The sequence below is a fragment of the Canis aureus genome, chromosome 31 (genome assembly GCF_053574225.1).
Source record: "Canis aureus isolate CA01 chromosome 31, VMU_Caureus_v.1.0, whole genome shotgun sequence".
Taxonomy (NCBI): Eukaryota; Metazoa; Chordata; class Mammalia; order Carnivora; family Canidae; genus Canis; species Canis aureus.
In genome coordinates, this window is record NC_135641.1 from 24986660 (window position 1) to 25009608 (window position 22949).

The 22949-nt window shown below is 46.7% G+C and overlaps 3 long non-coding RNA genes across 7 annotated transcripts in view; 2 read left to right on the forward strand and 1 right to left on the reverse strand.

Annotated features, from left to right (window-relative positions):
* Positions 1-18766, reverse strand: part of LOC144302575 (uncharacterized) — an 80407-nt gene extending 61641 nt beyond the window's left edge. Inside the window, exons 1-7 of the long non-coding RNA XR_013369489.1 lie at positions 17918-18766; positions 15692-16825; positions 15110-15181; positions 13150-13386; positions 10728-12610; positions 10533-10604; positions 175-652 (exon numbers count right to left, since the gene is read on the reverse strand). This is a non-coding gene — a long non-coding RNA (uncharacterized LOC144302575). The remainder of the gene's footprint in view (positions 1-174; positions 653-10532; positions 10605-10727; positions 12611-13149; positions 13387-15109; positions 15182-15691; positions 16826-17917) is intronic.
* On the forward strand, positions 10930-13058 carry LOC144302578 (uncharacterized). 2 transcript variants are annotated; one of them, XR_013369501.1, is made up of 4 exons: positions 10930-11514; positions 11913-12082; positions 12175-12286; positions 12791-13058. It is a non-coding gene; the product is annotated as an uncharacterized LOC144302578 (long non-coding RNA). The 2 variants fall into 2 exon arrangements; XR_013369500.1 differs by having other exon boundaries at positions 12175-13058.
* LOC144302576 (uncharacterized) overlaps positions 18079-22949 on the forward strand; it is a 31147-nt gene continuing 26276 nt past the window's right edge. For 2 of the 4 annotated variants that reach the window (XR_013369493.1, XR_013369491.1), the window contains exon 1: positions 18079-18290. This is a non-coding gene — a long non-coding RNA (uncharacterized LOC144302576). The remainder of the gene's footprint in view (positions 18291-22949) is intronic. The other 2 variants (XR_013369490.1, XR_013369492.1) reach the window with 1 other exon arrangement.

Here is a 22949-nt window from a genome sequence, read left to right on the forward strand (position 1 = left end):
AATTCTCCATAGTAGCATTTAAGGCACTTCAAATTCTGGTCTCAACCTGAACACCTGCTACTTCCCTCCAATCTCCTGCCAGATACACCAAACCATATGCTCCTCCCTATACATGGCTTTACCCCCATGACAGCTCAGCCAGTTGTCACCCTGCCTTATCTAAGTCCCACTCACCTTCCTGTCCTAGTTCAAAAGTCATCATCTCTGGGAGATCTCTCCCTTCAAATATACCATCTTCCCAGGCAGAATCAAGTTCATTCTCCGTCGAGTTCCTATCATCATTTTTTTTCAACCATCATGCTTTTCTCAACCTGCCTTGGATTACAGTCATATGTGTCTGTTCCTGTCTCTTAGTTAAGACTAAAAGTTCTCTGAGGGTGGGGTAAAAGTTGAATTATCTTTTCCTAGTACATAGCATCTCACAGCAATGAAAAGGCAGGATTGCCAATCTGCCTTGGTAAACTGAGGCAATTTTCACCTCACCTAGAAAGCTGCTTAAATTTTCCTAAATCCCAGAAATTTACTTCAAGCTTGAAGAACAAGTTGAGCAGGATAAGAAGGCTTCAGAGTTTTATTTTGACTTCTTGGATTTAACAAGCTTGTGGCACTTTCAAATGGTGATGTCCAGCTGTTCAGACATACCTGGCTGGATCTGAGAAAAGGTAACAATTCATTATTCATCAGTATGCAGATGATAATAAAAATGATGAGCATCTGTGAGATTTCCCAGACAAGGTATAAAGTAAGAGGAGACGTATGCCAAAGACAGAACCTTAAGGAATACCAGTATTTTATAGATGTTGGGGGTGGGGTGGGGGAATGCCCACAAAGGAAAGCAGGAAATTGTAATAAAAAAAGATAGAAAGAAAACCAGGGATTTGAAAGTTTCAAAAAAGAAGGAAATAGGAAACGAACTGTAGAATGATACATAAATCTAATAAAGTAAGAACTGAAAAGTGTTCTTGAACTTTGGTAGTTGGAAAGGCCTTCATGATATTAATGAAACAAGTTTTCATTATGGTTAAATTATCAATTCATTATGGTTAAATATCATCAATCAGCGGGATGCCTGGATGGCTCAGTGGTTAAGCTCTGCTGTCGGCTCAGGGCATGATCCTGGAGTTTAGGGATCGAGTCCCACATCAGGCTCTCTGAGGGGAGCCTGCTTCTCCCTCTATGTCTCTGCCTCTCTCTCTCTCTCTCTCTCTCTCTCTCTGTGTGTCTCTCATGAATAAATAAATAAAATCTTTTTAAAAAATTTATGAATCAGTATTAAGCTAACAGGAGGAAAACTGTTTCCAGAACTTGAATAAAAATGGAGTAAAGAAATGGGACAGTGGCTTGGGAGCATAGGACCCACGAAGCAAGTTTATTTGGTTCTCTGTTATTATTGAAAAAAAATTGAGCACATTTATTAGCTAAAGAAAATAAATCATAAATCAATAGAGAAAAAATGTGGAAGATACAAAAGAATGAAGGACTCTAAAACATAAAAAGAATCATACACCATGACCAAATGAGATTTATCCCAGGTATGGAAGGTCATTTCAGCATATGAATATCAAGGCACCTTATTAATAACATAAAGGGGGGAGCCTGGATGTCTCAATTGGTTAAGTGTCTGCACTGGGCGTGGAACCTGCTTGGGATTCTCTCTCTCCCTCTCCTCCTGCCCCCCTCCATGCTTTCTCCCTCTCTAAAATAAATAACATATAAGAAAAAAAGGATAATATGCACAAAAACATCACTTGGCAAAATCTAGCAGCACTTCATGATAAAGACATTCAACATACGAGGAATAGGAGAGAATTTCTCCAACCTGATAAAGAGCATCTATGAACACCCATAGATAATAACATCATACTTAATGGTCAAAAGCTTCCTTCCTAAGTTGAAAGTAAGACAATAACATCCACTTATCACTTCTAATCATTGTAGCACTAGAGATTTTAGTGGAAAAACTAGGCAAAAAAGAATAAATAAAATACAGCCAGATTGAAAAGGAAGAGGTAAAACTATCTCTAGTCACAGATGACATGATCTTGCATAATGAAAAACCTAAGTAATCCACCAAAATACCATTAGAACTAATAACAAGTTCAGCAAAGTTGCAGGATACTAAGTCAATATACAAAAATCAGTTCTATTTTTATAGACTAGCAATGAAAAATCTAAAAATAAAATTAAGAAAACAGTTCCATTTTTAATAATATTAAAAAGAATAAAATACTTAGGAAAGAATTTAACAAAAGAAGTACAAGACTTGTTAAATATTATTAAAAGAAATTAAAGAGAATCTAAATAAATGAAAAGACGTTTCAGTTATTAAATTCATAGATCAAATATTAGGAGGGAAATATCTCCCAAACTAAGCTACAGACTCAATGAAACTTCTACCAAAATCCCAGATCACTTTTTTGCACAAATTGGTAGTTGATTCTAATATTCCTATGGAAATGCAAGGAATCCAGAATAACCAAAACAATATTGAAAAAGAACAAAGTGGGAAAATTCACATGTCCTGATTTCAAAATCCCACTACAATGCTACAGTAATCAAGATAGTATGTATTGTTATAAGCAAGACATATAGATCAGTGGAACAAATTTGAGAATCTAGAGATAGTGCCTTATATTTATGATCAGTTGATTTTTAACAAGAGCATCAGGACAATTCAAATGAGGAAAGAGAAAAACTCTAAAATTCTTAGAAGAAATATAAAAGTAAATTTTTGTGACATTGGATTAAATAATGGTTCCTCAGGACACTGAAAGCACAAGCAACAATAACAAAAATAGATCATACTTAATCAGATTTTAAAACTTCTGTACTTTTAGAAGCAAAAGAAAGTAAAAGTGAAAAGACAAGAAGTAAAAAGACTATCCACAGAATGGGAGAAAATATTTGCAAATCATATATCTGAAAAAGGACTTATATCCAGAATATATAATATAATATAATATAATATAATATAATATAATATAATACAGTATATCCAGACCTACAACTCAACAATAAAAAGATAATCATAGAGGATATACAAATAACCAATAAGCTAATAAAAAGATGTTTGGTATCATTAGTCATTAGGTATCTACAAATAATCAAATAGTGAGATACCATTACTCACCTACTAGGATGGGAAAATTTAAAGACAGATAATCACAAATGTTGGTGAGCATGTGGAAAAATTTAAACCCTCATGTATCATTTATAGGAAGGTAAAATGGTGTAGTTGCTTTGGGAAGCAGTGTAGCAATTGCACAGAATGTTAGATATAGGGTTACCCTATGACCCCACAACTTCACTCCTAGGTATATCCCCAAGAGAACTCAAAACATATGTCCACAAAAAAAACTTGGGCATGAATGTTCATGGCAAAGTGGAAACAACCCAAATTCCATGAATTGACACATGGATAAACAAATATAATAGACTATTATTCATCCATAAAAAGGAATGAAATCTGATACATGCTACATACAACATTGAGTAAACCTTGAAAATGTCATGCTGACTGAAAGAAGCCACTTAGAAAAAATCACTGATTGTGGGAATCCTTTTATACGAAATGTCTAGAACAGCAAACACTACAGACATGGAGAAGAGGTAGGTGGTCACCCAGAGGTGGGGGGGAGGGTAAGGGTAGGGAATGTAAATGACAGTTGACTACTAGTGAGTGTCGAGTTTCTTCTTATGATGACAATGATATTATAGGATTAGAGGTGCCTGGATGGCTCAGTCCAGTTGATTCTGACTCAGGTCATGATCTAAGGGCCAGGGGATGGAGCCCACAACCTGCTCTATGTTCAGCGGGTAGTCAACTTGAGATTCTCTCTCTCTCTCTCTCCACCCTCACTCTCTCTTTCAAAAAAAAAAAGATATTATAGGATTAGCAGTGCTGATTAATTCAAAACTTGGTTGATAAATTTAAAAAACTGGATTTTATACTTCAAACGGGAGAGTTTATGGTACATGCGATGTATCTCAATGACGCTGTTACTGAAAAGAGGGAGGACGAATTTTGAGAAGAAGACCCAGAGCACATAGGAAAGATTAAACATCTGTGTCAATGGAAGACCTAATTTTGAGTGGCTCTAAGAGAGAGAAAGAGGGGGGATAGGTGTGAAGTCGGGTTACTGGGGTGGGGGTTGAAGGTGGGAATCCAAGTGCTCCATTTTCTGGAAACAAGAAGTGATCCTGACTCCTGCAAGCAAGAAGATGGGAATTCTGAAGGGAACTTGAAGAAAAGATGATAATTCACAAATGTAGCTGAGGCCCTTGAGGACAATGCAGAGGAAGAATTAACAAAGGAAGGACATTGGTATTGGCTACACCTTTCTTCCAAGGGCATCTGGCCTCCAGGTCAGGTCCAGTTGTTCTCCTTTTTTTTCCAGCACCTCTGTGAGCTCCATGAGAGCCCGAGGAAGATGGTGGTGCCAGGAAACCACTCAAACAGGCCTGTCTGTCCGGCACCTCAGGCCTACCTATGACCCCATTTTCAACATCTCTTGCCAAAGGGCAGCAAAGCCAAGTACTGTGAATATTTGTGACGAGGAGGATTCTTTCCTCCAAAACTTGCCATGAGATTGTTCTGCAAAATATAAATATTAGATCAGGGTGATTGACAGTAACTGAAAATTCAAACACAAGCACTGCAGCCAGCGTCTTCCGTGATCCCAGCAGCAGGGGAATGGTGGGGTCACCACCCAGATGCCATCTAAGAGACAGACTTCTCCCCCACCCAAGGCTGGGATGGTCCAGAGGGTAAATTCAGTCCATGCCCCCCTAGCTCACTGCTTGATGAGCAGAAAGCTTGTCTTCAGCCACCCCTGCGACCCAGAAGCCTCCTCCACACCAGCCCATAAGGTAACTAGTGTCATGTGAAGGAACACTAGACACTGTTTTTACAAATGTTGATGGACGCACCGATGTCTCCGGGCAAAGTGGCCTATTATATGGTGCAGCAGGCCAAATAACTGCCACCCAAATATATCAAGTCCTGATGCCTGGAATTTATAAATGTTAGTTTTTTGGAAAAAGAGTCTTTGCAGAAGTAATTTAATTAAGTATATTGAGACTAGGAGATCTCTCTGGATTATCCAAGAGAGCCCTGAAGGCCTTCACAAGTGGCCTCTTAAGAGACAGGCGAAGGCAGATAAGGCAGACACACACACAGGAGAAAGGCCATGTGAATACTAATCAGAGAGATGCAGCCAACAAATCAAGGATTGCGGACAATTGCCAGAAGCTGGAAGAAGCAAGAAACAGATCCTCCCCTAGAACCTCCAGAGAAGCACGGCCTTGCTGACACTTTGATTTAAGACTTCTGGCCTCTTAAACTGTGAAAGATTACATTTCTGTTGTTTTAAGCCACCCGGTTTGTGGCAATTTGTCAAGGTAGTCCCAGGAAATGAATACACCTGGCAGCTGTGTTCTCTCTGCAGCCCTAACAGTGCCTCCACCTGTGATCATGAACCTGCAGAGAGTAAAAGTTGCTAAGAGTCCGTGGGTGTATCATCTCATTTCAAGAGGTTTTGCAATCTCCTTTCTGGTGAATGCTGCCCCCACCCCTACGCCCACCCGCAAGATCCCACCGTTACTGGAAAAGAATATGTTAATCGGTTCTTATCTAGAACTCTTGAAAATTCACAATCAAGGTAAGAGAAACACGCAATTTGAAGTCAGAACAGGTTGACTGCGTCCTGATCTGCCACTTACTGGGTTGCTTTGGTCTTGGGCAGTTCACCTCGAGTTCACCACCTGAAAGTGGCAGTTATAATTCCTACCCCCAAAGAATGACTTTTTGTGAAAATCAATTAAGTTCACGTCTGTTTCTTCACCTGGGTTGTCTAGGAAAAACCACATGAAGCAAAGCTTATATTAAGCGTACATGCTGATGCATGCTTTCTTGCGGATGGGAGGAGGTGTAATAGCAAGATGAGGGGAGAAGACAAAGAGGGAAACAAAGGCCAAGAAGGTGAGCACCATACTAGCCACAGCATCACCACAAAATATAGTCAGTGATTTGTTTTATGATATGTCTCTGGGTAGGCGTGATGAACCCTTGCTATGTGACTACCACTGGGGCAGGAAGAGGACAGAGAAAGAGCAAGGGGATAATAGTCATTTCCCTTCCACTTCTAGCCTCTCAACGATCAAACTTCACCCATGGAGAATGAACTTGCCTGAACTCCCAGGTGATATCACCCTGACCTTCTGGGCAGCCACTGGGGTTCTGGGGTCAGACTCATCTTTTAAGCCAAGAAACCTTGAGAGGAGACAAGCCTATGTGGTCCTGGTACCTGGAGAGCTACAGCGGGGCTCCCACGCATTGAGTACGATGGAGGCCAAGCCAGAGCCCAGCTCTGGTGTGAGGAGCCCCGGAAGTATCTGAGGAAGCTGGCAGGGATAGGAAATGTGGAGGCACTGCTGTGACATTGAGAGCCCAGGGAGACACGTAGGGCCAAGCAAATGGAGCAGCACAGAAACAGGGTCAAGCGCTGCATGCGAAATGGATTTGGAAAATGTCACCTGCTACATGACTACTACTTTACCTATTTTGATTGCCTTCCTTTGTGACCTTTATTGCCTTGAGTGGATTTCAAGGAATGATCCACCATTGTCTCAGGTACACCATCACGTCACCTATTTGGCTATGATTTGTCTCAACTTCAAGTACAGGAAGCAAATCTAAATATTTCTTTTTTAAAATATTTTATTTATTTATTCATGATAGACATAGAGAGAGAGAGAGAGGCAGAGACACAGGAAGAAGGAAAAGCAGGCTCCATGCTGGGAGCACGGACGTGGGACTCGATCCTGGGACTCCAGGATCACGCCTTGGGCCAAAGGCAGGTGCTAAGCCGCTGAGCCACCCAGGGATCCCCTATAGGAAGCAAATCTAATACAAGTCTTTGGTGGGAAACTAGTTCTCACCTAGGCAATATGGCGACTGATTGTGGAGGACAGGGCCAACTAGGGTTTTACACATGTCATCCTAGGGTTCCCTGGGAAACAGACTCTGAGAGCGGACTTTGTGAGCAAGGAGTTTACTGGGAACGGAAAGGAGCGGGTTGGATAGCAGAAGAAAACTAAATGGTAGGCAAGGTTGGTCTGGAGCCACACAGCCCTTTAGAGTTGCCCTTGACTGAGGCAAAGGGCAGGACTTTGCACCCTGTATCATCTAGACATTGGATGTGAACCATCCGAAGGATGGACATGTTGCCCCAAGTGAGGCAGGACAATTCCTGGGAAGAGACTCAGCTCTGATGCCAGCAGTACTGGCTGAAAAGAGTGCCTCTGTTCTGAAGGGGGTTGGGGAGGTGCATCCCAGCATCCACGACAGAGGTACCTCTGGAGGGAGCAGGGGTGGGGGCAGGGGATGGGGAACATTGGCTTATAACCTTGGATTTCTTTTGTGGACTGATTCCTTTTGTAAGGAAAACCATGTCCACCATCCTCACGAATGAGGGGGCTTTCACCCCCACTTCCCAGTTCTCATTTCAAGGTGTGGATCGGACACTTTCAGGTGTTTCAACATCCCTTACTTTTACTCCATCCCCACCTCTAACTCCTACTGTCCCCATGGAGGAAGGGCAGGAGCCAATCTGGTAAAGGCCGTGTTCCATGTGGGCAGACTCTGGGCCAGCATGGCTGCTTGTGGCCTAAGGAAGGAATGGCTGGTCCTTGGCCTGTTGTCTCCTCACCGCTTGCCTCCTTGCTGCAAGTTTCTTCTAGAGGTGTGTCTGGCCCCTCTCCCTTGGCCAGCTTCTGTGGCTGGGTGGGCCACTCAGTTGACCTATGCACCCGTGAATTGCAGGGATGGAGTCGGGCGCCCCCACAGTAGCCTCACTTCCAAGCTGCTAAGCAGTTGACAAGTTGCATATTAGAAATTACCAAACAACTGACAAAACTGTATTTTAATCTTCATTTGACTAGTGACCTATGTATCTGTTTTCAGCAGTTTTTATTCATCTAACACATATTTATGGAGCATGTATTATGGGCCAGGCCCTGTGCTAAGTGCTGGGAAAGTGGACTACACAGTGCAGATAAAATCTCTGCTTCTACAGAGTTTACATTTTACTGGGCACAGAGAAACAATAAATCAGCAAGCAAACAAACAGACCATGTTATATCTTGGAAATTGCTTTCAAGGGACAGAGAGGAGTGGGCTGGGCAGCGTGCGGTGGGGTGGGGCATAAGACCAGTAGATCTGCCGAATAAACATTAATGTCCAGAAAGAGTGAGACAAGTGGGGGAAGCATTCCTAGCAGAGACAGCAGCCAGTACAAAGGCTCTGTAGCAGGAATTGGTTTGGCAGGTTTGAGGAACAAAAATGCCCATGAACCTGGAGGCTTGTGAGCCACAGGGAAGGGGGAGACCATAAGGCAGAAAGAAAGACATGGGCCACATCGTAGAGGGCAGTTACACAGACCCAGTACTTTCCGCAAAGTGCGACTCATACCACCAGCACGTACAAACATTTGGGGCTGGTGTACATGCACATATTTTTATTGGAATCATTATGAATTTATTTTTAGAGTATATGAGTACATTGGACAGATATAATTAGCACATCAAAACCACAATCTCCCAGATACTATTCACATGAAGCTACATTAAAAAGTGATTTGATTTAAAGAGAGTATTAAGTCCATCATAATACAGGGGTTGTACGGATACAGCCACATTCTCAGAAGTGGTACGTGCAGCATTCAAGTTTAAGAAAACACTGCTTGCCACTTAGAAACAGGAGGGGACCCCATTCACAGCCTCTGACACCTGATGGCTCAGACCCTAGGGGGACTCGAGAGAAGTTGTGCTGGTCGGCAGGGATGACCTGCTTCCCTCCAGATGTCCCCTCACTGTATACAGCTGTTCCCAAGGGGTAGCAGAGCAGCCAGGGACTGGACTGTCCCGTTCACGTTAGTGTGAGACGATGCAACAGGCCTCATTCTCACCGGCGGGATGCGGATGGGTGTAAATGTCTCTTCCAGGCAGACCTCCCTGCCTTTCCCAGCCTCCTGCACTGGGCAGGCCACCAGGAGAGAATGGACCCCACCTGCTCCCCAAGAGAGCGTGCAGATCCAGGTGAGCGGGGACGTGGGATCCCGAATCACCATGTGGAAGAAGAGCACCTGTTGGCCAGGAATGGTCATGTAAGGGAGAAAGAAACTTCCTTGGTGTTAGGCTACTGGCATCTCTGGTTGGCTTGTTGGTCACTCAAGTTAGTTAACCCTTTATCTGGAATCTCTGTCTTTTGAAGGCACCACATCCAAAGAATATGACAATAACATGACATAAGAGATGGGATGATCTGCAGGAAAAAAAGGAGTGGGATGGGATAGAGTAGATGATGTCTTCTTCGTCCACTCAGAAGGCCGTCTTGCAGGGGAGGGTTGTGTACCACATTCTGAGCAGGCCAGTCACCAGGAGTTACAAGAAAGCAGCTTCCATCATTATGCAGAAGACAGTTTGGCACTAGCATAGGACAAGATGCTCCGCACAGTCACACAAGAAGCATATGGAGTGTTCAAATGAGGTCTAAGAGACTGAAGGACAAGAAAGCCACTGGGGGTGGGCGTGGGTGGAGATTTAGCATTGGCCAGAAGGGTGGCCCCAGGGCTCTGAGAATCTCCCAACTCTTCTCCTGCAATTCTGAGTCTCCCCATCTCCTCCCACTTGGGAATGGAGGAGAGGAAGACCGAGGGAGAGGGTTTGATGGGGAAGCCCACCTGAACTGTCTCCCCTCCTGGAGCTCTGCCCCTAAGGTGACTGACCCACAATACTGGGAGATCCCAAAAGAACAGGCAAGGCGGGCTCGTCCACACCGAGGAGCCTGTCTTCCCAGATCGCAGGCTCCACAGCTGTTTTCTTCTGAAAAAAATATGACCAGAGCCAAGCTCAGGCCCAACAGACCCACTGACAGATGCACAACACCAACATTTGGTGACTTCACACCAGGGGCAGTGAGTCTAGGGAGAGTAAGGGATGAGAAAGAGGCAGGCTTTGAGCCCAAGGAGGGTGGTGGCCCAGGCCCAGGAGTACAGCTCGGAAAGACCACACTCTCCCCAGACAAGCCTCGACTGCTGGAAACAAGATGGAGAGGCTTCAGAGGAGATCTCAGCCAGAGACTCGCAGGCACAAATGCCCTCAGGTCCAGGCAGGCAGATCAGTGAGGTGGGCCAACGGGAACTGACAAGGGAATGTAGCAAAATAAAGTAAAAAAGCAGAAAGCAAGACAAGAAAATAGAGGCGCCCACCTCAGTAGGCCTTCCATTTGGGAATGAGAAGGCAAAGACTCAAAGAAAGGATGGTCTCCCTGGTGGTTCCTCTGCTTTGAGGATGGTGTGAGGGCAGGGACTCAGGCCTCCGCTGTCCAGGCCAGCAGAGGTGGGATGCCGGGCACGGTCAAGGCAGGAGTTGGGCACCCATGGTCGCAAGAGAGCCCTGATGGGCTCAGGCCTTAGGAAACTCGGACCCCGCACCAACTCTGCCCCCAACTCAGCAGCTTGGGTAGCAAATACCTTGCCCTTCTCTGGGCCACAAAGACAGTTGAGTGTGTGGTCTTGAATGTCCCTCCAGCTCTGACATCATTCCTGGGAATGAGAAGCTCAAGTCACCAGTGAGACCTTCCTTCTTCCACCCATGTTTCTGATCAGACTCAAAACCTTTGGAGTTTCACTTCTCTGTATCTCTTGAGCCCATCCTCTGCTTCTCACCCTCGTGGCCCAGCTTTGATAGAATCCTCATCCTCTCTCTCCTCCCAGGTGACAGCAAGGGCTTCCTGACCACTCTCCTTCCTCCTTGCTCCTTCCCATTCCGCCTGTCCTCAGCTGTCAATGCTACCTCAACAACAGAGTTGATGACATCACGCTCCTGCTTACCACCCTCTATGACGCCCCATTGCATTCTAGAAGCAAAGCCAGACTTAACGCGATTATCTTGGGCCCTCAAGGAATGAGGCTTCATTTTCACTTCTCCTTCAGCTCTCCTCCAACTATCCAATGCCTCTTCAGATCGATTGCTTGCCATTCTATTAATACTTTCTGAAGTTTCACACTTGCAAGATTTTGCATATGCTGTTCCCACTGCTTTGAATGCCCTTCCCCATTTTGTATGCCAGGGAGAGGAGGAATCTAGCCCAGTCTAGGCAATAAGGGGATAAATTAAAAAAAAAAAATTATTGGAGTTCAATTTGCCAACATATAGCATAACGCCGAGTGCTCATCCTGCCAAGTGCCCCCCTCAGTGCCCATCACCCAGTCACCCCAACCCCCAGCCCACTTCCCCTTCTACTACCCCTTGTTCATTTCCCAGAGTTAGGAGTCTCTCATGTGCTGTCACCCTCACTGATATTTTCACTCATTTTTTCTCCTTTCCCTTTATTCCCTTTCACTATTTTTTATATTCCCCAAATGAATGAGACCATATAATGTTTGTCCTTCTCCGATTGACTTACTTCACTCAGCATAATACCCTCCAGTTCCCTCCACGTCGAAGAAAATGGTGGGTATTTGTCGTGTCTGATGGCTGAGGAATATTCCACTGTATACATAGACCACAGCTTCTTTATCCATTCATCTGTCGATGGACACCGAGGCTCCTTCCACAGTTTGGCTATTGTGGACATTGCTGCTAGAAACATCGGGGTGCAGGTGTCCCGGCGTTTCACTGCATCTGTATCTTTGGGGTAAACCCCCAGCAGTGCAATTTCTGGGTCATAGGGCAGATCTATTTTTAACTCTTTGAGGAACCTCCACACAGTTTTCCAGAGTGGCTGCACCAGTTCACATTCCCATCAACAGTGCAAGAGGATTCAAGGGGGTAAATTTTTGGTAGGAATTTAAAATCAGTAACAAACTAAGTGAAACTCAGCCTTCTTTTTACTGTCACCTTGCAACTAGCAAAAAGCTACAAGGATAGAACACCCGTCCTCACCCAGGCAGACCACTTTGAACAACACGCTCCCGTGGAGCATCACTGGAACATGGAAACCTCCATCATCCTTCAAAATCCTGCATCCTTAGATTTCCTTGATCCTCCTCCCCAGCCCTTCCTTCTCTACCCCCCAGAGGTAACACTTCTCTCCTCTGGACTGTCTACTGTCCTGTGTCACATTCTTATTTTGCTGCTCTCATAATGTCACATTTCCCTTCTGTTTACCAGTCTCTCTGTCCCAGGAGACGCTGAATTCCTTGAAGACAGTGGCTATGATATATATATGCATTCCTGAAAGCTTAGCACAATGCCTCGGATATCCCAGGGGCTCAGAAAAGAGGTAATAAGCGAACAAAAGAGTGCAGCTTGAGCTCTCCGAGCACTGATTTAGGCATGATGGGTTTCCAAGTCACCGCCCAATTAAAAGGCTCCAATTTATGCTTAGAATGTTGCAGGTCAAGTCTTAATGTGCTGGCTGGAGCTCCTCTCCTTGCCGGGACACGACAGGAAGGTGTTTGGGTGGTATTGAAATGACTCATTGCCCCAGTGGCTTAACAGGATTACCAAGGGGCTCACATCGCTCAATGAAGCATGGTGGGAGCCCCAGCAGTGCCAGCCTGGTCAGAAGCCGAAGCTGTTATCTCTGTCGCTGCTTCTCTGCTGCCTGGGGACAGAGGAAATTAAAAGTCACCGCAGTCCGCTAGCTGAGAAGAGAAAGGTTCCAAAGAAACTCAGGGAGTGCCTCCTCACCCTCACTGAATTTCATCCCACTCTGTCCTCAAGATCGCAGAAGGCCTTGCTGGAAGGGACTTTGGATAAAATCTGGGTCAATCTCCTCTTGCAGATTGGGGAGCTAACATCCAGAGAGAGGCATCGACTCCTCAAGGCCACACAGCTAATAAGTGACAGGATTGAGAGCTGAGTCTGCACATTTTTGTTCCCCATCCGGTGAAGGAACATCATGACCTGGAACCAGGCGAGGAAGTATATCTCGCAGGAAGGGTAAATTCATACCTGGTTGTGTTTGTTGATTTGGTTTTCCGTTTTGTTTTACTTTATTTTTTAATGGAAGTGGAAGTCACATGACATAAAAAGGACCATTTTAAAGTCTACCCTTTAGTGGCATTTAGTAGATTCACAACGCGGAATCACCTCTATCCAGTTCTGAGATAGATCACCCTTCCCCCAAAGAAAACCCCTTACCTATTGATCAGCTGTTCCCCATTTCTTTGTCCTCCCAGACTGGCAACTTCCAGTCTGCACTCTGACTCCACAGATTTGCCTTTTCTGGACATTTCATATAAATGGAATCGTAGAGCATGTGACCTGTGGTGTCTGGCTTCTCTGACTAGTTTAACGTGCTTGAGATCCGTGAGCCAGCACTTTATTCCTTTTTTGTGGCTGAGTAATATTCTAGCGTGGGTATGTACCACATTTGTTCTTTAAAAAGCAAACAAACAAAAAAGATTTTACTTATTTATCTGAGAAAGAGAGAGAGAGAGCACGAGCAGGGGAGTAGCAAGCAGAGGGAGAGGAAGAAGCAAACTCCTCGCTAAGCAGGGAGCCCCATGTGGGGCTCCATCCCAGGACCCCAGGATCATGACCTGAGCCAAAGGCAGATGCTTAACTGACTGAGCCACCCAGGTGCCCCACATTTGTTCTGATTCACACATTTGTTCTATCACATGAGGTCTGGGCACTAGGGTCCTAACAAGTCCACCAATTTAGTCACATACTAAGGGGTACGCTGCACTCTTGGAAGGCAGGCTCAGAGCAAGGGCATCGTAATGTCAACGGATGCCTGCCATGGGTAAAACTGCGTGAGGTGCCCACACAGATGGCCTGGCAGGGTGATGTGGGAAAGGACACACATGGAACCCAGGAGAAATCTAGGTTCTGGCTCTAGCTCATCAGATAATCAACCAAGTGTCCTAACACAGGCTCTTCCCCGCCCCCAGCCACAGTTTCCCTCCCTGTAAGGCGGGATAACAATGCCTGTCCTACTGCTCGTTTGTCAGGGTCACCAGGAGGCCTAAGTGAGATATCTGCAAGTGCTCTGTAAACAACTGGTCACTGTGTGAATTTTTATCTCACTAAAACAAAAACAAAAACAAAAACAAACAAAAACAAAAACAAAAACAAAAACCACCTCCTCACTAGCCGCTTTCATCTTCCTATAAGGGCATGGTTATTCATAGTGGATGGAGACTTACCCACCAGCACTCCTTTAGGGGTGGGTATGTATTTACTTGAAGAAGATATCTGCACGGGCACAGAAGGGGCTTGAATATGGGGTTACTTTTCTCAGGGGGCCTGGGGGAAATCAGTTGCTTCTTGCTCAGGGCAATGAGGCTGAGAAAGAGGGGTGGGAGTGGGTGTCAAGGAAGCCAAAGGCTACCCAGTCCATGATGAGACTCATCGAGACTCTCCGTCTTAAGGAAAGTTACCAAACTCACAATGTTCTGGGTGCAAGGGTTTTTTTGTGAAGACCAAGGAAGGAACTGGGCTTTGCTCCTTGAATTGCTCAGGACAGAGCTGAACATCACACTCTGATGAGAGGGCGTGGGGTGGAGAACACACCTGTGGGCACCCGTGGAAATGGGGCTCCGGAAATCAAGGCTCTTCCGAGGCGTGGCACTGGTGTTTGGGTCAAGTTTAATCAGATCTCCAAGGGCCTTGGCTAACAACTGGGTTGCACAAAATCTATCCCTGCCACGAAGGCTGTGCCCATGGGCAGTGCCCTCGATGAGGGCCCTGGTGTCCTTGCACCAAGAATACAGTGACTTGCACCCTAGCACCTCCTGCGGCCCTCACCACTGCAGCCACAGGATAAGAACTGGGAGTTCAGTACTGGTTTGCTTTTGCCCCCAGACAATTGTTGGTTCAGAGGCCCTTATATGACAGCCACAAATGAACAACCTTTGCAAATAAGGCAGGCCCCTGGAATGGCACCCATGTATATTCTGCTGTCAAAAGTAGAGAACTTCTACAGTAATAGGTCTCTCTCTCTCTCTCTCTCTCTCTCTCTCTCTCTCTCTGGGCCTCATAAACTTCTGCTCTTCTGCTCAGTTGCCAGGTGACATGCTATTTACTGGCTGAGAGCACCAAGCCAGTCAGATCAGTAGGAGACGTAGAGCCCTGTCTGACACAGTTGGCTTTGTACCAGAGGCAACGCTGCTCCTCATGAGGGGGTCCATACCCTTTGGCCAAGTCATCTCCCTTCTTGAATTTGATTCTAAAGAAATCAAGAAAAGCACAAAGCTAAATATCCTAAAATGTTCTTTGCAAAATCATCCATAACAACTAAGCAGCTGGAGACATAAAAATTGCAACAATAGGTAAAAGCAAGAAATGTATTGTGAATCACCACGATGGCATTTCTGTGGCCATAAAATAGAAATTGGAGCAATATGGCAAGTGATTACAATATTAAACAAAAACACAGATTGTGGATAGTATGTGCGATATGATTGCAGCTACATAGAAATGTGCATGGAATGTGGACAAGAAGATTGAGGGGCTATGGAAAATAAAAATCGTCACAAAAGATGAAAGGACCACGGGTAACTTTTTCTTTAATATTATCTTTTCCATTATCTTCTTAGTGTTTCAGTAGCTTCACACCTGTATTCTTATCCAGCTGTTTATCTACATCTGCTTTCCCCGCCCAGCTAGATTTCATACATCTGTCTCCATCAAGATATTTATGGTTCTGTTTGTGCTGACTTGTTCCTACCTCACTTACCATGTAGATCCTTCTGCAAGTGAAACCCACATGGTATTGGGCAAGAAGTGCCCAAACAATAATGTTCCAGGGTGCCGTTGCTTGGGCGATGTTTAATGGATATTGTCACTGGGCTTGCAAATGCAGGATCCATTTTTCAGTTTGGACTCTGATCAGGAATAGACTCTTCCCACCAAGGAGGTTTTAAAGCCCTTCCCAGCAACCAGCGTGCAGAGACCAGAGCTGCCACAACTGATGACTCCTCGCTGGAAAGTGGCAGCTCCAGCACCATCAGTGAACAAGACCGTGTCCCTGCATAAGTGAACAAGACAGAGTCCCTGTGTGATCAGTGAGCAAGGCGATACTCCAGCATGATCAGTGAGCCGAGCAGTGCTCCAGCGTGATCAGTGGGCAGCTGCGGCGTCAGTGGAGCTGTCAGTCCCAGGGTGAGCAAGCACAGACTAAGATTGCTCTGTGATCAGTAAGTACAGGTCGAGAACAAGTGATGGGCATTTCAATTCAGCTCAGACCATGAGGAATTGGAAAAGTATGGCCCAAAGAAGAGGAGGTTAACCCCACAGAGATTCTTTCTTTGGCCCTAGCAACCTATGTGCCAGATGCCCCTTAGAGCCTTCCTCATCTGGCACCTGAACTCAGAATTCAGGCTCTGTATGATTTGTTTTCTATAAGATCATGCAGGGGAGGGATCCCTGGGTGGCTCAGCGGTTTAGCGCCTGCCTTTGGCCCAGGGTGTGATCCTGGAGACCCGGGATCGAATCCCACGTCGGGCTCCCGGTGCATGGAGCCTGCTTCTCCCTCTGCCTGTGTCTCTGCCTCTCTCTCTCTCTCTCTCTCTCTCTCTGTGTGTGTGTGTGTGTGTGACTATCATAAATAAATAAAAATTAAAAAAAAAAAGATCATGCAGGGGATGGTACTTAAATCTCATTCCAGAGAGTGTACTCAGGCAGCTTCGGCACATCGTCATAAAGGGCTGGGCTCCACGACATCAGAGATCACTCCATGGACACCAGGATCAGGTGAGGTCTGACATCTAGAATCAGCTTCAGCGTCCCAAGCCGGCCAGCCGGGGAGAGCAAGTAGCCCTCGAGAATTTTGATTGAACAGGCCTGCCTCTTTCTGAATCAGCTATGTGCACTGGAAGAGAAAAGTCCTTATGGAAAGGCTGCAGAGATTTGCTCATATGGCATTTCTCTGAATTGAAGACTGAACCTCAGCGATGATTGAAGTGGTGGTGGTGGTGGTAAAAATTAAAAGGTATAGGGAGAGTCCTGCTTCATATCATAGGACCCTCCGCATCATCTAAATCCAATATTTGAAACTCACTTTTTAGAGTCCAGAAAATCTCTCACCATAAAATGCTCACATATGAGCATTTAAACAGGAAGCAATCAATTCACGCTCATCAAGCACAAATTCAAAATGAACTCCACCTACTGCAGGGTCAAGAGAGCAGTCAGTGCCCCCCCCCCCCCCCCGTGACTGGCCCCAAAAGCACTTGAAATCCTGGGATCTAGGTGGCCATGTGGAAAGCTGGGCCTCCAGACCCTGGGAAGGGGAATGTGAACCACCTCCCCACCCCACCCCCACCCGGCCACAGCTCTGCTTAGGGAAGGAGCACTTTCTAGGAAATAGAAAAGGATGCCTCTGCCTCCAGTCCCTCCTGCACCTGCCATCAGGTCCCTCCTACACCCGCTGTGAGGTCTCGCTGCCTGAATCACAGCAGGGGTCACAGCTCTCTGAGGCTTGGACCTTCGGTGGCTGCTGGCTCTCTTGCACTTGAATCTCCTCTTCCCTCTGGCATCCAGAGCCTCTGGACGCTGGTGCTAAGCCATCTTCCAACCTTAGCTCCCTCCTGTCCCAGCTCTACACCCCTAGCCGTGCCCATCTCTCCACAGGCACTCAGCAAGGCCCCAGCTTTCTCATCATCCTGGGCTGGCTCGTGCCAGCCACTCCCCCATTTTCCCAGCTCTCAAATGTCACTCTATCAACTCAGCTTTGCTTCACCCCAAGTGCCATCTCCTTGATAAGACATTTTCTGGTCCACTGTTCTCTGTGTACACCTCGTCAAGAGGACTGTCTCTCTTGCCTCCACTCTAAGAGCATCTTTTCTGTGTTTTTGCCGTGACGTATTACTTTCTCCGGTTTTGTTCATTGTGTGCTTCGTAGAGCTTCGCCCTGGACAGCACCCTCGGTGGTGGGGGCGGGCAGTAGATACTGGAGACTTACTTGAGGGAGCAAGTTCATGGTCACTAGGAGAGCACCGCCGGGCTGAAGGTTGGCCACATTTCTTCCAGATGCAGAGCTGGCCTGGCTGACCTGTTTCCTTGTAACTCCAGGGTTTCATGTATCTATGAGTCTATGAATAGGCAAAGCGAAAGGTCACACTAAGCATCTTTTCTGCTCCTACCATAATCTCGGGTTCAGGGACATCCCTTGGGGACCAATGCTTTAAGTCAGCCCTCATGGCATGCTGTGGGAAGGCGCTCCGTCCAGGAGCTGACTAATGCTGACAGTCTCTTCTGTTGTTGCTTTCTGGGCTGCCTGTGTTTTTCCTCTGGCTCTGCTGCGACTCTCAGGCCCTCTGGCCCGCCGGACACAGGTAAGGAGTCCAAAGAGAGTCGCCTGTCCCCTGGGGGTGCCCTAGCAGCTCTTGCCCTCCAGGAGGGAGGTAGAAAAGGCCCCCCACGAGGCTTCCTCCTTTCCCCGGTCTCAGATCCTGCCTTTCTGCCCCGGACAGGGCCCAGGGCTGGGCGTCCTGTGGTCACAAGGAGGAGGAGAGGGACGAGGGTGCAGGGAAGGGAAGGAGGGCAAAGAGCGATCTCTTTACTCAAGCATCCTTCAGGGAACAGAGACGGAATTTGGCTTGAGCCTGCTTTCTGGGTAATCCGGCATCAAACAGCAATGAGGCCTGGGACCTTGCCAAGTCTTTGTTTTGTTTTGTTTTTTTCCTTTCCTCCAATCAGCCCAGGGCAGTGGGGAGCGGGAGGGTGTGGTGGGGCAGGGGGGCCCGCAGGCCCTGGGGCCGGGGACCGAGCCCGCAGGAGCGGCCCCTCGAGCCCTCCCCGCCTTGCAGGGCGGGTGGCACCCGGGCCGGCACCACAAGGGCAGCTCTGTCCTGCGGGCACAGGGCTCCGTCCCAGCCCCACTGGCGCAGAGAGAACAACATTTCCTTATAAGGCCCCGCGCGCCTTGCCAAGGCTGGACGCTCCGACAGACTGTAGCTTTCCATTCTCCTTGCCCGGCTCCACTCGAGGCCCTGAATGTAGCCCTTGTTGTCAGGCCCCTCCCCTGCTCGCGGCCCCCACCCCACCCACTTCCACTCCCTGCCAGGGCCGGCCCCACCGAACAGGATAAACAGCCCGAGGCCTCTCCCACGCAGGCCTGCCTCAGCTCAGGCCGGCTGGAGGCAGCACAGGGTAGCAGAAGGAGCCCCGGGCCCCAGGCTCAGAGGCCCTGCAGGCCCCTCGCCGCGGGGGCCACAGCCCACGTCCTGACGCCTGCAGGCCGGTCCCCTCGGCCTGGGAAGCACCCACGCCAGCCGCCACGGGGTCTAAATTCTTTGCATTGCATTCAAAGCCCTTTTTGAGTCAGGCTACCTTGGCAGCTTCCCCTCCGTTTGCTCCCCCGGGGCCAGGTCCCCCAGACTCCCCTCGCCCCCTGGCCCCCTGCACCGTGTTGGCTCGGTGCAGAGGGAATGACACTGTTCCATCCTTCCCAGAAAAGAGGAGTCCTTTCTTTCTCTTCCCAGGTCCTGTGCACCACTCTTAAAGGCTTTCCTTCTGGCAATTACAATTTGTTTACTCGCCTTCCCCTTTATCTGATGATAAGCTCCTTGAGGCTCAAACGGTCTCTACTTCCTCTTTATATTCCCGAGCTCTCTCCCACACCAGGCTGCGTGCAAGGTCATTGTGTGGACGCCTGCATGTACCGTGTTGGGCAAGCTCAAAAGAGACAACCGATGTGCAGAGACTTCGTAATCAATAAGGTGTGGAGGTGTGGTGTGCCTGTATCACGCTACCCTCTACCCCAATTCTCCTCTTTATTATCCCATCGTAACCCCTTTCCCTGTCTACCCCGTTCCACATCCTGAATTCTGTGCTCACCGTAACTCCTCTGGGTCTTAACATCTGTCACGAAGACGTGACTGCCTCTCCATGCCAGTGTCAGGCCTAGAAGGGCCTTTGGAAATTATCCAATGGTTTCTACACTAACATCTACACGGATGTCACCTGGCCACACAAATGGATTAAGTGAAGGGGCTCCGAGCCCTGGACCCCACTTCTTTCACCATTTATACATGCTAGGTGCCCACGGCATTCTCAGAAAAAGGAATCCAGTAGCCTTAGAAGTTAGAAGTACCCTGATTAATCCAATCTCAACATTGGACAGCTGAAGAAACGGACTTCCCTAAAAGAAAAGTGGCTTTCCTGACATCACATGAGTCACACACCTAATCCAGACCACACTTGGGGTCCCTAACTCTGGCCCACCAAAGCCCTCGCCCCCCTCATACGTGCCTACTTTGGGCAGACTGATGATGAAGGAAGCTACAAATCTTGTCAAGCTGAGTTCTTATAAGTCTGGGATGTGTCGCGTTCCAAATAAAGAATTTCAGTCTGAACCAGAACAAATCTTTCTGAAATGGAGATTCGGCAAATTTTCGGGTCAGTGATTTGCAAGCACAGCGCTGTGAAGTACTATAGTGAGACTCTATTCCCCATGATCCTAGCAACAATTTTAAAGAGAAAAATCTTATCCCAGGATGAAATACCCTGTTCTCCATCCACAACTCATTTTCTCAGAAATGGTGCTTGTAGAAGGAAGCCCACGGTTGATCACAGACTGCCTTCTAACACTGTTTGATACAGAGCCAAATTCAGGAAATAAGGTGGTCTGCCCTGGGCTCATCCAAGAAGACGGAGTTTCTTGAATACTAAAAAAAAAAAAAAACCCTCACTATAATGAGGCTTCTCTTAGAAGATGCCCAGGGGTAGACACTGCCCAGAAGCAAAGTATACAAGGAATACTGGGGCCAGGGGATGGGAAACCAAGCTCTGCTCCCAACTGCACTGACTGTAAAACCGAGAGCAAGCCGGCTGTCTCTGTAGGGTCTTACTTTTGTCCCCCCAAAATGGGAGTAATGGTGCCTCCAAGATCATTTCCAAAGGCAATGAAAATTAGATCAATTACAATTATGAATATGAAAGTGCTTTATGAATGATAACAAAGAAACTATGTACCTAAATAAAGGCCAGTTATTAATAGGCAGTGGTTCTCCCCTTGAGGTTGTTCTTATGGGTAGAGAAGAGAAAATAACTTCCTTTTCCAGGATCCGGTAATGTTTGCTCCATCCTCCAGCTCCCTCATGGCCACTGGCAGCTACACTATTGCTGATCACTTTCCAGGAAATCAAGAGAGGGGTGGGGCTGCTCTTGCTAAGAAGTTGCTTCCAGAAGCTGGAAAGCAGACAAAGGGAGCCATTCTCTCACCCTGTGTATTCCCCTCCCCTTTCTTCCCAGGTACAAAGAGAAAGGTTTTGCCAAGTCTAGGCTCTGGACAAACTCTGGGTGAATTGGAGAAGTCATTTCTCTTCTCTGAGTCTCCATTTCTCTGTACTTAAAATGAAGAGGTAGGATAGAATGGTATTAAATTTAGGGGTAACAATGTAATTTATTGCCAGAAAAGAGAGACTTTTGAAAGTGAAGAAAATGTATTATTAATAATTATACCAGGATGACCACAGCAAATAGGACTACTCCAGGCAAACTGGATGTACGGATATTTTATTAAGGCTTGTTTCAACTTGCACTATTACCAGGAAAACAAAATGCCCTCAAGAAGAAGAAATTTCAGTTCCCTTGGTGTTGTCTTGGCCACACTGAACTTCTGACTAGTTCTACTGGTTGTTTTTACACTGTTCTCGGTCACCAAGGGCAAACTCAGTAGGAAGTCACATATATAAAAGAGCCTGCATGTCATAAAGCATTTCTATATCCTTTATTCTCCTTGCAACAGCCTTATAAGGCAAGCATACAAAGATGTCAATCCCATTTTTAAAGAGCCCTGAAGAAAATCAAGGATTTGTTCAAGGTCGTAGCACAGAAGGAAGCAGAGCCTTGTCCTGGACTCTTAGCCCTGTGCTTGTTCCACTGGGGCCAGGTTAGGAAAAAGGGCACTTAATTTGCAAATACTGACTGGCGTTAGGTTGGCCACCTTCCATTCAAAAAGTTCCTTCTCTATCTATAACAGTGATGCTGAAAGTGCAATAAAAATTTCAGACTGCCCCCTGCCCCAACATTCTAGAGCTTGAGATTTAAGAATCAGGTAATTTTTTAAAAATTTATTTATTAATGAGAGATACGGGGGTGGGTGGTGAGCAGAGACACAGGCAGAGGGAGAAGCAGGCTCCATGCAGGGAGCCCGACATGGGACTTGATCCCAGGTCTCCACGATCAGGCCCTGGGCTGAAGGCGGTGCTAAACCACTGAGCCACCGGGGCTGCCCAAGAATCAGCCAAATTTACAAATGAGAAATCCAAAGTCCAGAGAGAGGGAGTTGCTGCGATTACCCATCAAGACCCACATACAAATGGAATTGAGATCCCTACGCTCCTCTTTTAGCATTCTTTCCATACTAACTAAACACAAATATGCTTAGGGAAGTAAACATAACTTAAGTCCCTTCACCACCTTCCACGACGCATGAGTTACCTTTAGGTTTTCTCATGTGGAAAATCGCAGGCTAGCCTTTGCTTCCTCTAGCTTGGAGAAGTGAGACTTAGGAGTATATAAGTCTTGGGCATTGCATCAGCCGCTTATTTCCCTTCCCTGCATTTCCAGTGAAGATCAAATTAAAAGAAGCTTCTTCACGGGCAAAGCTTGCACAATTCAAAACATTTACCGGAGTCCTGAGGGCAAAACCAAAGGGAACTTGCCCTGTGGGGAAAAGGGCCTGGAAAATGAATAGGAGGCTTGGATTTGAATTCTGGCTCCGCTATGACTTTGCAGGACTACCTTGACCAAGTTATTTCCCCTCTCTGGGCCTCAGCTCTTCAGCTGAGAAATAAAAGAGTTGGATTAGGTAATGTCTAAACATCCTTCCAGCTCTAACAAGCTACAAGGATCCAAATTGTAAATGTACATGTTTTGGAAAGGAGGGCTGATCGAATTCTTTTCTGTCCATGAGCCTCAGAGGAGTCACTGCCCAGGAGAGGTTTTGTCATCACTTCTTGCTGGTGGGTATTTCCTGCCCCTTTACC